The sequence below is a fragment of the Crocodylus porosus genome, unplaced genomic scaffold (genome assembly GCF_001723895.1).
Source record: "Crocodylus porosus isolate Cpor-Errol unplaced genomic scaffold, CroPor_comp1, whole genome shotgun sequence".
Classification (NCBI taxonomy): Eukaryota; Metazoa; Chordata; order Crocodylia; family Crocodylidae; genus Crocodylus; species Crocodylus porosus.
The window spans coordinates 217,385,680-217,403,179 of record NW_017728886.1 but is presented as its reverse complement, the minus strand read 5'-3'; the positions used below and the strand labels follow the sequence as shown (position 1 = coordinate 217,403,179).

General features: G+C 36.0%; 1 protein-coding gene across 3 annotated transcripts in view; it reads right to left on the bottom strand.

Moving 5' to 3' along the window:
- The window catches only part of ZFHX4 (zinc finger homeobox 4), a 177,816-nt gene that overhangs the window by 154,121 nt on the left and 6,195 nt on the right, over positions 1-17,500 (bottom strand). The gene's annotated exons all lie outside the window — the stretch shown is intronic.

Genomic DNA, 17,500 nt, shown 5'->3' with positions numbered 1-17,500 from the left:
CCCCACACTTCAGTCACCTCAATGGGCAACAGAACAGAAATTAATATTTACTGCAACCAGTCCCATCATCCTAGGGGACAATCGCATGCACTCAGTTTTTTTCACTGCAAAACGTAATGAACACCATTTCAAATACCATTTTGATGTTATCAATCCTGGTGAGTTGCCCATCTCTCAACCACTGCCTCAATCAACATCTCCCCTAGCTTAACAAATCATACGCAAGCACTACTGATGAAAATCCTTCAATCATTTCTTGCAGGCAGGCATCTTAGACCATAAACTCCCTTTGTTGAGAACAAGATGCACTTTATAAAAGCCATATCAGTGTCTGGCAGCAGGGTAAAGCACCAGAGGAAAGTTGGGCACACATTGGTTGGAAGTCAGCTTTCCTTCATTTTTTGTGAGCTTGCAAGGCTCCAACTACTGTGATAGTAGCCTGATTACAGATTAAGCTACTCCGAGTCCTTGCAGATCTCTCAGTTTGCAGAACGATGGCACTGTACACAACAGCTGAGTGGTCTGAAACTTTAGTGTTTATTTTCAGCCTATGATATAGGTTCTGTCTTGCTTTTACGCAGCAGGTAAGTAATCTTCATTCTAGTCATAAGTCAGAGTGATAGCTCTCATTAATTTTAGAAGAAATGCAGTAGTCAATTTATCAGAAAAGTTTCCAATTAAGTATAAAAGTTTGATTACATCCTGAAAAACTATTGTTTTAGATATTCAAGGCATTAATATTTTCTCTGATCTCTCCATTTATGAGAAAAGGAAAGCCAATCTAATTTATAAATGTTGCATTGTCAGACAATATATAAAAGCTGTATGTTCTATTCCTTTACACCACTGCTTGGTATGATTTTAGGATTTCAAATCGTTACCTAGGAAAAGCTTCAGTGAAGGTCACTGAGATATTAAGTATGAAAGATAGCTGCTTCATTTTTTAAAGTGTAATCAAATCTAATCTTGTCAGCTAAATCAGAGAGGAAGTGATCAGTTTAAGGTACATCAGAAGATTTGCATAGATTGAAAATGAATCAAAATTAGTTTTGGTATGTGAGATGGCTAAAATGACAGTCTAATTGCTCCTGAATCAAACATCACAAAGCTTGGTGTGTAATTTTAATCATTGATGAGCTCCAGGTTAATTATGCTCATGGCATGCATGCAATTTAAAAACCCTTTGAAATAATCTGATCACAAAGATCTTGAAAACCTAATAATTTTCTAATTAGTCCAGAGACAAGCATGTTTACCTTTGCATTTGGCAAATCTGCACAAACAGTATGTGCATCCTGAAGTCAGTCAATGCATCCAGCCCATAATCTACTGCTTAGGCCTTGTCTACACAAGCAATACCCCTTTTCCTATGTTAGCACAGTTACTGTGGTATAGCCTCCCTAATACAAGCACAGTTATACTGGTAAAAAGCATTTATACTAGTATAACTGACGCCCATCTGGGAATGGGAATAAGCAATGCCAATATAAAGCAGTTTTACATATAATTATTTTAGTTTTAAAAATAAAACTGACAGTTATACAAGTTATACATGTAAAAAATGTGCACATCAGGACAGGAAAACAAGTAACAGCAGTGTTTGTAAGCATTGATGGAGTGATTTTTAATATATTAAGAGGAAATAACTCCTCGTTCCACAACTATAAAATGCTTAGCTAGGATACCACCTCTTAGTTTTACTAAGTCATAAAGGGTGAATCAGTGCACCCAGAAGGACCAAATGAAATTGCCCCAAACTATTCTGTCCAGCCTGTAGCTTTTTATTAAACACATGCAGCTTGAAGAGCTATCCATATGCCTGTATACAATAATATTACAGCATTCAGCAAACAAAAATACTGTCATGGGCATGCACACTATACTTCAACCAGGCTGGTGTTTAATGTGCATTTAATAATTTTAGACAGATACAAAATGGACTCTGCAGTGTATCATTTCACCCTTCCCTCCCCTCCACAACCCCCCACAGAATAGCTTTGCTGTAATTTCCCATCTTGAAGATTTACCAGGACTAGGCTTGACTTTTAAATTTACCATTCCATAACTAAAGTCAAAAGCAAAACAGCACAACATGAGTGTCATAATATGTTTTCTGTTGCATTTATTCAAAAATATTAAAATAAACTGCACATTTATGGCTATCCGTCTCCTTACATAATTTCAGCGTTAATCAGAGATCTAAACAATGACATCAACCTTCTGATCACAATTGCATAAACAAATGTTCATTTCACTCCAATTAAAACAAATACTAATTCTTTGAACTGATGAGCAAAACACACAGCGACCATAATGTATATTTTCGCATTTCAGCTGTTTACAGTCTTTGTGACCATGTTTGTTATCAGGTAAATTAGATGAAATCATTATACCTTGATGAGGAATTAAAGATTACTGAGATAACTGACTGGCTGTCTGCAATGCATTACTGAATATACATGCTCTTAAAGGTAGTAACATCTTCTATATTGAAAAAAAAAAACTTTATTCTTTGTATGGATCTTTCTATGAAAAATAAATGTTGTTTTAAAAAGTCACAGGAAAAAGTCAAAAAATCATAAAGTCTACTACTGAACCAAAACAGGTTTTTTTAATTTCAGAAAAAAACCTACATAACAGGTTTCAATCCACTTTACAAACTTAACTACAATTTCAACTGTTCATTACACTATACTTTTGTTTTTAAATCCATTAATTTTATAATTTAGGTATCTGTCTTGCTCTCTGTCTCTCTCTCTCTCTCTCTCTATATATATATATATCCCTAAAGACATCCACAAGAAAACAAATCTCTCGTGCTATCAGCTGAGTTCACAGAAATACATACCTGCTGGTCTGCTTAGTATTTAAAGTTCTTTCAGTAATTCACAAGGCCACTGACTTTGATCATCTAAATCCTTTTCTCAGAACTAATGGCCAATGTACAGAAAAACTTAAATTGCTAACCTCTGCTTTCCTCCTGGAGAAACCGTTCTCTAAACTCTGCTCTGCTAAATTACAAAAACCCACCTACAACCAGATTTGCTAATGAAAAGGGGGGTGCTTTCTGAACAATAGGAGAATTCCTCTGCATTTAGAATGCAGAGTTCCCATTAGAACAAAGAATCAGAAATGCCAGTTTACCTCTGTTTTTTAATTGAGATTGTCCCAGCCCTCTTCTACGGTCCAGTGAGACAGTGTTTGTGAAATGATTAAAAAGAACGTGATCTGATCAAGAGGATAGAATAATGGGAAAGGAATGCTAGGTTAGCCACTGTGCTAAGTGCTGGGAAAGAAGACCAAGAGGCTTCTTAGCCTATTGTTTTTATTCCCATCTGCTCTTTAGCCATCCCATAACACTCTGATTCTTTATTTACTCTGTTAAAAATGGGTTAAAAGTTGCCCATTTACAACAGAATTTGGAAACAAGTTTTAAAAAAAATCTAAAAAAAAAGAAAATAAATAAAAATCTTTGAATTATATCAAGTTTCCAAAAGGTCATCACTGTCTCTGCTGTGGCCTTTTCCCCATACCAAATCCTCTATCAATATGTCATAGTGAGTTAGGCAAAGACAAAAGAGAGGCTCAGTGTGAAAACTGCACATATATCTAATCCTGACAAAGCAATGAATAGGCCTTCACAAGTATAATTATACTTGTTTATTTGTTGCCACGTACAGAGGACTGATGAAAAAATCCATCAAAGTGGTATTATGCAGACACCAAGGGCTTCTTTTCTTTAGTTGCTAAAGCCACATTGAGGCTTAAATTCCTTATTGTTAAATTCAGAAGAAAGAAAAAAAAAGATTTTGGTTGGACTTTTTTTGCATCAGTTGCTGACAGATCTTTTGTGTATAGCGCTATATTATTAGATGCATTAGCTAGAGTCTTGCTCAAACTGCTACCTCATTTTAGCCCATGCTGGAATCCATAATTATAAACTACTGTACACAGTACCTTTCAACAGGGTGTGGTAGGCATTTAGCTGACCATGCACTGAAGAGAATTTTAAATTACTCATTTTCTCATAATCACTCATTTGAAATATCCGTATACAGGTATGCTACCTGTACAAAAGTTTTATAATTACAGTAGGGTTTTTTTCCCCCTTAGGCTGACAACTGTGGGGAGATAGGATGTGGATCTGTCTGGCATGGGGGTGTCTTTCAGTTTAGCCTGTGTAGTTTAGAAGATACACAGTATTATGTGTTACTGTACATGTATCTACCCCACTGTCAGAAACTGGGGTCCAGTGTGTGAAGGAAAAACCTAAAGAAATAATAAGAATTGAGACAAATGCAGTGTTATGGGCGTTGAAGATATAAAGGAAAATATTCCTCAGACCAAACTATTAAGTAGCCATTACACTCTAATAGACCCTAAATCAAACAACTTAACGAAAGCACATTTTAGGGGAGGGGGAAGAGCCAAATAAGCTTTTTTCCTTACAGGATAGAAATATATCAAAGTAAAAGCAATCTGCATAGTTAATGTCTTTGTGAGCTTTCCAATTTAAAACAGAAAAGCTGTAATTTTTCTTTGCTGGCAATCTGGAAACACTCTGGAGTTAATTACAGCTGATTCGAAGTGAACCACACAAACAAAGACCAGTCTATGTCCAGACAATTATACTGCATTAACCAGCTTAGAGCTTCCTGCTGATGTTTCAGGGCTCTTCTATTACACCCTTCTACCTTCCCAGCACGATAGAAAATGCTTCTGCAAGAAGGAATTAATGAAGAGAACTGCAAAAGAATGTGTGACGACCTCTCCTGACACGGCAAAAACTTTCCGCCCATGTCACGACAAAGGGGAGAAGGTAATTAAGTTTGAATAGAGGGATGTAACCAAATATAATATGCATTTAAAACAGCAAATTTAAAAGCGAAAAAAATGGTAATTTTGCAAAAGACAAACTTGGGTGAACATTTCACCAGATTATTTTTCCTCTATTCCCTTTATTATTCTCCTCAAAGCCTAAATCAGCTGTCATTCCAGATGGTTTTATAACTTTTATAATGAAATCTCATTGGACTGATGAGCTCTCCCTCTTCATCAAGATAGGATTTTTTTTCTATTCTTTATTGAAGAACAATGGGGAAAAGTACATGATGCAAATAACATTAGTATAGGCTTTGGAATTTTTAATTTAATTATAATGGTAAAGAACTGTTGCTTTACTCTCCTGTCTTCTCTCCACAGCTTTAATGAAACCACTGCAGCTGCCCCTCTTTTTGAGCAAGATCAGCAATCTCAGTTTGATCACGCTACAGTATAATATGGCCCTTTTGTTGTTGTTTCAGGAAGATGTCATAGTCTGTATGCAACATGGGCCTGCTTTTTATGCCATGCTTGTAAACAAAGTGTGATTCCACTGCCCATCAATTTGATTTCCAATTTTGCAGATATTTGTTCTAACTAAACATTAATAGTTAGCAGTGGTGTGAGACAAGAACATGAACTGTAATTATGTGCAGTATCTCTTTCTGATTCTCTCTTTGATACTGTTTTCCTAGTATTCCACCTGACACTGAGGTTCTGTAGTGATTACTTCATTAATGGGAAGGGATGGCCTCATCAGCTGAAGTCTTCCTAGTGAAATGTTGTCTGCCAATACTAGGAGTGTATCCCAACTTTCCCCCTTGTTTTCTCTTAGGAGAAAGGTAAATCTGAAAGATAGTGACCTAGTAAGTTTTAAGCATTAATCACCATCTCACCATGTCTCATCTATGCAAAGTAGGATTAGAGTTAAAATGATGACTGCTTAATCCCTTTGATTTTCCTTTACTAAATAAATATTAATCTACAAATCAATCAGGTCCTGTATTATAAGGCACACAATATACACTAGGAAAGGTTATGTAAATTGCACACAATTTTACAAGCATGTCATTAATGAAAAGAGCCCCCATGCTTTTTCCCTTTTCACCCCCCAAAATCTTATTGGATTTGGAAGTTCAAGTTAATAATCCTGCTAAGCATAAGGCTTAGCTATGGAACCAATTCAAATTCTTTCTTTCTTTCAAGAAATTCACAGCATTAATCATTTTAGGAATTAATAAATCATGTTTATTGTGTTTATGTCTACGTATCCACTACCAATCTGTAAAGCTTTCATAATTTAATCTCTTTAACTCTGATCAATGTGAGTTTACACTGGGCGTGTCTACACATACATTAAGGTGTTTTTTCTAATGCGCATTAAATTTAGTACCTACAACATGAGGTATTAAAGAAATGTGCATCAGGCTGCCTAATGCACATTTCATTAGTAATGAATGTGCACAGTTTTTAAGCAATGCATAATGCGCAGTAGCCTATTTTATTGCGCATGAGCATAATTGCATGGGGTTTTTTATGAGATGCTTTAATGCAGAGTAAAATAGACTTCTTTGCATTAAAGCACATGTGTAGATGCACCCATTATATATTATTTTTAAGTCACACAGAAGTAAATTGAACTATAGAGAAAATGAATCCTCATTGTCTTCACTAAAATCACACTGCTTATATCTGTCACCTGCTGTCAAACACCCCAAAAATAATGACTTGTTTAAACAAATTTGCAAAAAATTAAAGAAGTGTTTCTCATTTTGTAAGATTTAGCATTAAATTCTGCCTTCCTAAAATATAACTCAGGACACATTAAGTGTTATTGTACAACAACCTAGTCTTTTTAAGTGTGTGAATTATCATAAATATTCTGTTTTTATTAAAAATAGAATGGCTACATTTTATATGCACTCTCTTAGCATGTTCAGAATTTAAGACAAAACTAAAATATAATAATTATGGAGTCAATATGGTGTCATGATCTTCGTAGTCAACTGGACAATAAATGCTATGGTTATTTTAAAAAGAAACAAACAAACAAAAAAACCCGTTGCTTGAAGGCTAGCAATCCTGTAATTATCTTTATAAAAGTAATCACAGGCCAGGTATTCAAGCAAACATTCCAGTTCTCTTAGTGATGCTCCAACTTTAGAAAGACTCTTCAGAAAGACTCTTAATGAAGGAGTAGTATACAGAGTAAGTCTTTGAGTACATTTTAGATACAATGCACAAGATACTTCTAATTATGCATTCCACAAAAGAAAAACTATGAACACTGTAAGGAACACTAAACATTTAAATAGTATTTCATATTAAAATCAGCATGATCAGTGAAAACACTTGTTTTGTTTTGTTTTAAAAAAGGAGTTTGGAAAAATAAATGGCTTATTAATGACTAGAATAATATAGTGGCAAATTTGTTTTGCATAGCCAAGATCAGCTGGGCATTTTGTTTTTATTATGCATAGTCTTTTGTCATTTTTTGCACTGCAAGTTAATTTGACTGCTGTGCATAAGTGAAGTGAGCAATTCAGTAATTAACTTTTGTGTTTTAAAATGTATGAACTTTAATTAGATTTCATTATAAACAAACAAATGTCAACCATAATTATAAGCTCCTTGGTTTAACCACATATTATCCCTTTTCAAACAAACTTGATGTCAGACAAATTAAAATCAAGCAGCCAGCAATTTTGAGTTGAATTTTACATGATCTGCCAGTAACCTGATTACTTTAACTTCAATATCATTACAGGAAAAGTATTTCAGGAAAAATAATTACAAGAATTCCAACAGGAGACAAGCTTAATTATATTGATTCAAAAGATGCATGTATATAGGAACCATGTTGAAGGAATAATGTTATCTTAAATCTACAGTTACTATTAAAATGAAATTGTCTGGCATGAAAAAGGCAATTTGAGATTGGTGTCTGGAAAAGCAGAGATACAAAACTAACTGAAATAATTATCTTTACCCAGTTATACTTTAAGCAACAAAATATCAATGTGGAACAACTTCAAGGCATGAAGGCTTGCAGGTTTATTTACTGACTGGTGTATCTATTAGTACCAGGAACAAGTGGAGCTGTCAGGACATAATGAAGGTAAATGATTAGTTAGCACTGAGACTGAGCTCTTCTTCAATGCAATAAGAGTTAATTAAAGTTTACCACCAAACATCAACCAAAGCAGCATGTTGATCAGGTTTCAGCATTAAGTGCAAACAGACAATGGTTGGCAGCAATTAGCACAGCTATCAAATGACATGCAATGATAATTATACATTTAAAACAGCTAAAGGGCTTATGGGGGAGGGGAAAAACTAATCAGCCCCTTTGACTACATATACTCAAAGTAGTGGAAACAGGTATCAGATATTTCACTTTAACACTGTAAATCAATAGAATTAAACAAAAAAGGTTGTACAAGTACTTTATCTGAAAGAGGACAATTCACTGTACATGAAATGGAGAAATCAGTAGACTGCTTCTAACAAAGATAAGTACTAGTTAGATCAAATAAATTACTTTGCTGCTGCCATTCAGAATGACACCCATAAACAAACAATTGGGGTTTAAAGGCCAGTAGCTGCAACTTTATTACAAATTTCTACACCAGACTAAAGGTTACCTGGTATCTTTAGTCCCTATGGCCATGTTCATATCTCTGTGAAGGCCCAGAAGGACCACAGGCCTGACGCCTATGACCACAAAAAGGGTTTCATTTTCTTGCTGCAAACCCAATGCAACAAATATTGGGCTTACCAAAGACGATTTCCTCGTATCTGAGCCACATCCATTTCTCTCCACTTCCTACAGTCAGCATATGCTTTAGCTCTGCCTGCTACCAAACTCATGCTCAAGTTTTGGAAATAAGAGACTAAGACTCAGACCACCCAGTGTCCATTACAAGGGAATACCGTTGGACACATTGTGACAAATATAAATACTAATAGCCCAGGATACACTAAACAACAAAGCTACTCCCTACCATACCTCAATGCTAAGGTGTCTAATTTAGCCATGACCTAGTGGCAGTCACCCAGTCCATGATCTACTGCTACTGATACCAAGCACATAGCCTTTACTGCTGACCCTAGCTAAATATACGAAAGGAAGATGAAAAAGTCTTAGCAGCAGCAGCAGCAGCAGCAGCAGCAGCAGCAGCAGCATAGTATGAAGGAAAAATTCCTCCCAACCCCAAATTGGCAGTCTGCTAAACCCTGTGCAAGTCAGCAAGAATCTTGAGTCCCCTGAAGTTAAAAAAGCAACAGTGCCTAATAATTTCTATCCCCCAAGGTGGTGAAAGGGTAAAATGGGTAAATACTCTCTCCAGAACAGCAGCCACTACGCTTTCCCTAAAGCAGCCAGGCAAACTGATGTTTGACTGTTCCTAATACTCAGGCAGTTGTTGGACATACCCTCCCCACTAGCCACTACCCCCCCGATCTGCTGCTGTTCAGCCTCAGTGGTGCAGGCTACATAACTGTCTGAGCTATTTCTCCTTCTTTTTGTCATCCCAATAGGCTTGCCAATAAGATCCCCATTTCAAGTAAACAGAATATCAAAACGGGGTTGCAAATGGATATCAAAGGGTCAGATCTACCAGGGACTTGCCCATATACTAAATGGAGGTATGGTTATAATACCACAGAACTAGAGAACTTTCAGTTAAATAAAAGTGGCAAATTCAAAGCTAACGTAGGGAAATACTTTCCACAAACAATACATAATTAGCCTATAGAACTCACTGCCACAGGAAATCACTGAAGTCATAAACTTAGCAAGATTTAAAAAGAGATTGGACATGTATATAGTTCTTGAGAACATATAAAGTTAGCTTAATGAATGCTAACAAATTGTATAAGAAATATTAAACTTTCACCCTTTAGGGGCTAAAATAATCTCTATTACAAACCAGGATGTGAGCTGATGCATGCAGCAGATTATCCTATATATGTTTCTCAGGTGTTTTTACCTCTTCCTCAGAAACATCATATACTGACCACTGCCAGGGGAAGGATACTAGCTTGATGGACTACTAGTCTGATGTAGTATTGGAATTACATTCCTGCAGGATGAATTAAACCTTCTAGCTAAAGAAATGCAGTGGGGGAGGTGACCCTCTTAGCTTGTGTTTGAACCAAACAGTGCAATTTAATTTCACTGGCATTGGTTGGAATCTATTATCTTCTAGTGCATTGTCTTCTTTAAATTTTCAAATGAATATTAAAAATTAAGATCTGAATTACTTTTCAAATTAGAAAAACCTCATGATTTTAGTATATATTTACCTAAATACACCAATAAGTTTGTACAAACACACGTGCATATGTAAAATGCATTAAATTGGGCTTTATTATAAATGTTGGCTACCAAGCATGGCTTGTACTGGAATGTGTAAATGTTCACATCACTAAAACTATTTTAATAAAATGCTTCACTGTTTTGCATAGTTATTGGGCTGCAGCCTAGAGCAATTCTACAGAAATGTTTTTTTTCTAACAAACCTCATTTTCCCAACTAATTCTGTTATGCTAGGGATTTGTGCACAGAGTTGGCTAATCCCAGTATTTCCCTAGAGCTGCATCTAAGCTATGGCCCACTCCCAGCACAAAAGTGCCTCCAAAAGCCCTTTCACCCCCTTCAGCACTCATACACTCATTGGTCCTGACATTTTCACTTCAGCCATGACAAATGAGCTGATGGCTGTGATCAGATTGCACACGAGGACTGCTTTATCTAAAGACATATCATTAACTCTCATCACTATCTTCCAATATGACTCCTTTTGTTTAATTTGTTGTGAAAATGCAAGTAATTTTTAAAACATATGAACCCTAAAATAACAACAAATAAACTGCATTAAAAGCAGAAAGGAAACCAGACTCAGACAGGATCAGAAAGAGACTAGCATTAACTAAATGTTTCTCTGGGGATTTAAGTAACTGTACTCAACCTCTGCCCCAGTGCAAACATGCCAGTTGACCGTCTTCTAAAGGTCCCTTCCCCCATGGTGGACTGCTAGCACCACTTTGTCATTTTTAGAGAAACATAAATAAAGCAACAGCATTCAAATATGCCTAATAGTTAAATCACCTGGGGGCGAGGGGAAGCGGAGAGTCTCAGAACTGCTTCATGTATTGTTCTTTGGTCGGACTCTTATCACCAATATGCATTTTTCACATTAATCTCATAAAGAATATGGTGTTCTACAAACAAGATTTTTCACCTGATTCTCAGTCACATAACCACACTGTTTTCTGACTTGTTCTAGAAACACTAACATTAGGTCTTTGAAAAAGAAATCTTTCAGTTCACTGTGAATACTTCAACCCTGCTGTCAAGTTAGAACCTAAGTTCCAGTTACATAGTTCTTGTTATATCTAGAGGGTTTACATAGTATATATTTGTTGTAACCTCTTCTAGTAATTCATCTGAGAATACACATCCAGACGGAGTCAACTGTAACACAACAGATCTTGGGAATGGAGGTCATGCTTTGAGGTAAAGTGCTATTCACTTTTGGACCGTGCAAGAAGCTCTTTATTCCTGTTCTTATTGGCATCAGTTCCCCCTTACCAGAGCAAGAACAAAGCCAAGTGCTCGTGTGAGGTTTATGAATAAATCAGAGGTGAGCCACTTTAAGTGCTGCCCATGATTTCCTTGTTGACAGTGAACACTTAAACAGGCTTCTATGACCAGCAGCTCCTGGCAAACCTTAATGGTTCCTAATCTGCACCCTCCCTCATTTCAGGAAAGAAATGACCCACCCCATTTTTTCTCAAGTCTTCACCTGCTGGGCAACTATTATCCCACCTTTTCAGACATGTACATTCAGGACTGTCCTATCTTAATGAGACTCCTGCGTATAACATACAACTTCAAAATTGCCCTTTATCTTCCTAGAAAATAAATTACAACTAATAAAATATTATTACACGGTGTAGCCTAAATAATTCCCAGACAAACCATTATACAAGGCAGCTTTTATTTATATTACATAGACTTTAATCAAAAACATTCACTAATTATTAAACTCATCAGAAGTCTACTGTACGAAGAGTAAATGCATTGCTTTTCAACAGCAAAAAGTAGAATAAAAATATTTAAAATTACAGCTGCTACATTATTTGAAAACTATTATCAAATAACCATCAGGTTGTGAAACAAACGGATGTAAAGCATTAAATTCAGAGTTTGGGCTACACACTCTAATCTGAACACATTATCATTAATTCACCCCACTAAGGACAGGAGTTTGGGCTATAATGCAAACAACCAGTATCACACCCATACTGCTGTACAGAGGAACAATCTGCTGTGGAATAAGGTTTCAACATGCAATTAAACTCTTAATTTTTGATTTTGTGGGCTGTATCTTGGGATGTGTCACAGTCTCAATGTGATTTGTCTCTACTCTGTAACAGCCAAACTGCTGTGTTCGGTCACCACTATTTATATATTGATATGCAGACTTCACTTTATCTTGGAGCTTTTCAACCTATTCAAGAAAAGTTGCAACCATACCACCTGTATCTCAGAAACTAATTCAATTTGGGCCTATTCTGTTCAGCTAGCATGAAGACTCTCAAGGAAAAGTTTTGAATGAAGCGCTTTTGATGATTCAGTAGATAGCACTTTTTCTCTAAGGGCCTGATCCAAAGCTCAGCAAAGTCAATGAGAATATCTACTCCAATAAACTTTGTTGAGTTTTGGATCAGGTTCTAACTCAGAATTAGAGGGCAGGGTAATGCTACATCTATAAATCCAAAGCCTTCACCCTTTATGAATATTAAAAATCCAGTTACACTTTTTACCCATAGCTAAAGTATTCTTTTCCCAGGAAGGAAAAGAACCTTTCCAGGTAAAGCCAGGTAAACTGGCACATGAGCAAATGGGCTTAAATTGGATATGAATAAATTTAGGATAGAAATTAAAAGGTTCCTAACCATGCAGGCAGTCAGCTTTCTAGTGTGTCTGCTGTAGGGATATAAAACATAGCTGCTTTTAAAATGGAGCTTGATATTACACAGTCCCTGTGATAGCATGGGATGGGGCTCAATAACCCTGGAGTTCATTTCCAGTTCTGTACTCTTAATGTTTGTCCCAGTGTACTAACTGAATGCCAGGTGAGAAACCAGATTTTGGCTATCTAAGTTGATAAAGCTGTTTCTGTTGGACAATGTATCTTTAAGTTTCCGTCCCAAGCAACTTTGTGATACAGCTGAGGTAGCGAGTGAAACTTTCTACCCCAGAGATGGCTGTATCTGTGATGGGCAAAATGATTATTTTTTCTTTTAGGAATTCAGGGATTTTGGAGAGGCATTTGCTATTTAAATAGCAATCATCACTTCTATTTTAAAAATGCTAAGGTATTTCTTTGTTATGCTCTCAATATTGTAATAATGAACAGAATCTATATCTTTGCTCCTGCTTAAAAACAAAACAATCACAACAAAATATTTAAAGAACAGTGAAACACTTGAAGGTAAATATTTTAAAGCTCTGGTTTTTAGGGAGTATTAGTATCTGAGAGTGGGTATGTGGATCCACGCCTTACACAGGGAAAAACTAAAAAGTTGCTCTGTGTGGGGATTTCTGTGTAATACTTGGGAAACGTGAAGAACATTTCTGTCTCTGTGCAAGAAGTTGCTTTACACCTTTAGAATCTCAAACTATGACAGCTTTTCTCTTAGAGTAGAAAAAGGGTTAGGGAACTGGATTCTTGTTTCCTTAAACTGGGAGAGATTCTGATCTCGGTTACACTAGTGCAAATCTGGAGAAACTGTTGAAATAACACCTCATGATACATGTCACCACAGTCATAACTTTTCTACATGTAAAAAATGTAGTATTAAAGTTGCAAAAAGGAAAGAAAAGATCTTTAATATAGGATTTGATCTGATGTTTTAGGCTAGAGACAATGGCCTTTATCTGTCTCTCATTTACATCAGTTGCACATTAGTCACTCATGCCACTGTCATACCAACATAACGTCATTTACTTCATTTGAGTCAATTCCTGATTTACTTTGGGGCAAATGAGGAGAGTCAGACCGTTTTGCATGGCTTAAACTTGCATCAGTACAGACGTTTAAGCCTTTCTTTGTTTTAAAGTTAGGGTAGTTGTCCGTTTAAATGCAGCATTTGGTGTGTGTCTTGCAGGTCATAGTTTGGGTGCAATATGTATTGCAGACACCATGGAAGTCTGTGTTTTCAGAGCCCCCATTGCCTATCATGTACACATAGCCTTTAGTTTGTGAACTATTGACCTGAAAGACCGTAACACCTACTTAAGAGTTGGTACAGCCTATCAGGTCTGTGTGACAGCCATAAGCATTTGCTATGTCTGCCTGCAAAAAAAAAAATCCCAATTTCTAGGTGGGTTTAAAATTGTTCTCAAAATTATCAAAAGCATATAAAATAAATTATAGACAAATTTCTTTCTAAATGTCATTTTCTAAACTCAAAGCTGGCTTGGACTAATGCAAGTATATAAAAGAGTGTCTTTAAATGGTAAACTTTTATTTCACTCATAAAACTTGGTTAAACTATTCCTTAAGAAGATTTCATTTAAAAAGAAAAAGTCCCTCCTAGATAGGACCTCCAAATTTCAGCATGTTAAAAACTTTTCTAGCAAAGTTTTGAAACCTACAAAAACAGTAACTATAATGAGTATCTGGTGTAACAGCATAAGTATCATTATACAAAAAACTACAAAACAGCTAGAAAACACCCTTATTAAAGGCCAAGTAGCACAGTCCTTACTCAGGCAAACAATTAGGAGTTTTGCCTGAGTAAGGACTACAGAGTTTCTCTCTAAAAGACAGTGCATCTAGCTATCTGCAAATATTAGCGCAAAAAGTGTTTATAATAGCAAACCTAAAGCAAATGGCAAGAGATGCATGTCTCTCTGTTTCTCCCATCTGTCTACGAGTTCACATAAATATATTCTGCATTGTATCTTATTCTCTAAAATCTTGAAATCTCAGTACGCAAATACTCTGGGTTTCTGCCCATTCAGTAAGAATGCAGACATCACATAAGTTATTATTAACCCATGTGTTATCCAGTTCTACAGTGGCTGGAAAACTGCCAATTACAACACATGGTGCTTGGTTAACAATATTTTAAAATATAAATGAATTTATTTTTTAAATTAACACATTTTACTTAGGGAAATGCCTGAATACACCCTTCCCACTTTGAAAGACTATCCTTTATGTACACTTCTTGTTGGCTTATAAGAAGTTTTAAGGAATTTCAAAAAAGTTGGTAATAAAGATTTCCAAAACCATATAGAATTTCTTTAACTTTGTTTAAACAAGTAAAGATAATTTGTGACTTAACTAAGATCAAACACTTCTGGCTGCAAATAGTTCCATACTGTACTGACACCTTTATTTCATTTATCTGTATTTACTTATGATTTCTTAAATATGTTTCTTAAAGTTATTTAAAACACCCAGTTAAGTAAAACACAAACACACACAAATATAAGTTTGCAAACTAACAAAAGAAGCTTAATACATACTGCAACTATCAACTCTTTTCTATGGTGTTTCTATATCAATAATTATGATGACCTAAAAACTGAAAAAGGACCTATTTAATATGCATAAATATAAATAATTATCCACACTGCATTTGATTTACATATGTACAAAAGAAGCAATTCCCACTTTTAAAAGTAGCTTGACACTTATGGTATTTTAACTGCCCTAATTACTGTTGAGAGAACATAATTAGAAGCGCTGATCACATTGTCAACAGCTAACCAGTTACAGCCCTAACATGGGACCTGATCCTTCTCTAGCTGAAGCCATCACTGCCTTCAGTTTGAATGGGACCAGTCCCTAGTAACAAGTGAATCTACTGTAAATCTACTGAAAAGTTCAAGCATATGGATGGACTCATGCTTAACATGCTGCTTATTATGGGCATAACCTGATTTCTACTTAAATCAATTTTCTCTATTTTAAGTTTTGGATTAATAGAATATTCCCTCACTACGGCAAGGTTTATAGACCACTTAAACACACAACATAAAGTCCAAATTCATTATCTTTTTCCAAAGAGAAAAAGTTCAATAATTTAAAAAAGCTATTGACTGAATCCAACTACCTCAAATACCAAACTTGATTAAATTATGATTCCATATTGATGCATAATTTCCATTAGCAACTTTTAAAATAGTTCCCCCCACACAAGCAAAGTACTGAGAATCCTTGATACCCAACAGTCAATATTTGGTTAGCCTGTCATGTTCCTAGAACTCTTTTACATACAAACCTGTATTTATCACTGCACTGTTCTCATACATATTACTTCACATGATGATGGAAACTCAGGGCATCTTATAAAGTTGCTGAAATCTGAGCTTCTGCTTGTTTTCTCAAGTCTTGGACAAACATAACTTTAGGGAGAGCTGAACATAGGCATAAAGAAAGAGGAGCCTGCATTTTCATCTTCCTTTCATCTTAGTCATTCAGTCAACCATTCAGTGCCCTATTCAACAGAGCTTTTCATTATGCAAAAAAATGCTAATCCTTTTCCGATGCTTTCACACTTGTATAAACCCCCATTCCTTCGACTGAAAAGCAATTATATCAGTTTACCTTTCTGTCAAAAACAGGATTAATATTCCAATACCAGAATCTCCTTTATTTTCCTATCATTTGCTTTAGGAAACCAGAGATTATTAGTAGAGGTATTCCTTAGAGCAAGAATACATTATTTTAAATATGATTATGTTAGCCAAAGCAAAGGGGGAAGGGAGAAGAGAGAGAAAAACTTCAGTTGCTGCGGAAACTCCTTTCAGTGACAGAACTGACCTTCCCTTTGCAGAGGCCTGAATAGAATGAGCCTCACTCTGGTCTATTAATCAGAAACAAATTATGAAAGAATGTGGCTGGACTGGTTGACACTATCCTGTCTTGGGAGACTCAGTAACAGCCTAGTAACAATGTCCTCTTCATGGGTAATGAACAGCCATGACAAATGGGGCAGAGAAACTATTTATTTGCATATGCAAATTCTCACACAAGGGAAACATGTACAAACAAGTGTCATTGTAAGGTGGATTAGGCAAACAACGCTTTCTTTTTAGGACATTCTGCAGCCCAGAACATTAGTCAGCACAATTAAACCAGTCTCCATGGAGACTAATGAAATTTCACCATGGTATGAGTTAAATTAGATAGCTAGTTATGTGTTTCCACAATCCAACTTGAAATCCATTATTGTTTCAGAACAATACAGCAATTGTGCCTGGCTGATCTTTGCCAGCTCAACAAGCTCCTAAGTTGACAATTTGCATATGTTAATATAATTAAGCACTAATTACATGAAACTTGTACATATTCACATGCACTTTCCCTGGGCGCTTTTCAGTTTGAACCCTGGCCAAGTCTTTAACCCTTTGAACGATTTTGAAGCAGGAAAATTCTGCCTTGTGGGTACAGCCCCAAGGCAGAATGCAGAAAGGCTCTTCATTTGTAAACACAAAGCTTAACCTGGCTTCTCATATTTCTATCAACAAGGCTAGAAAATAGTTTCATAGTTTCATAGTTAGTAGGGTCAGAAGGGACCTGAGCAGATCATCAAGTCTGACCCCCTGCCATGGCAGGAAAGAGTACTGGAGTTAAACGACCCCAGCAAGGTG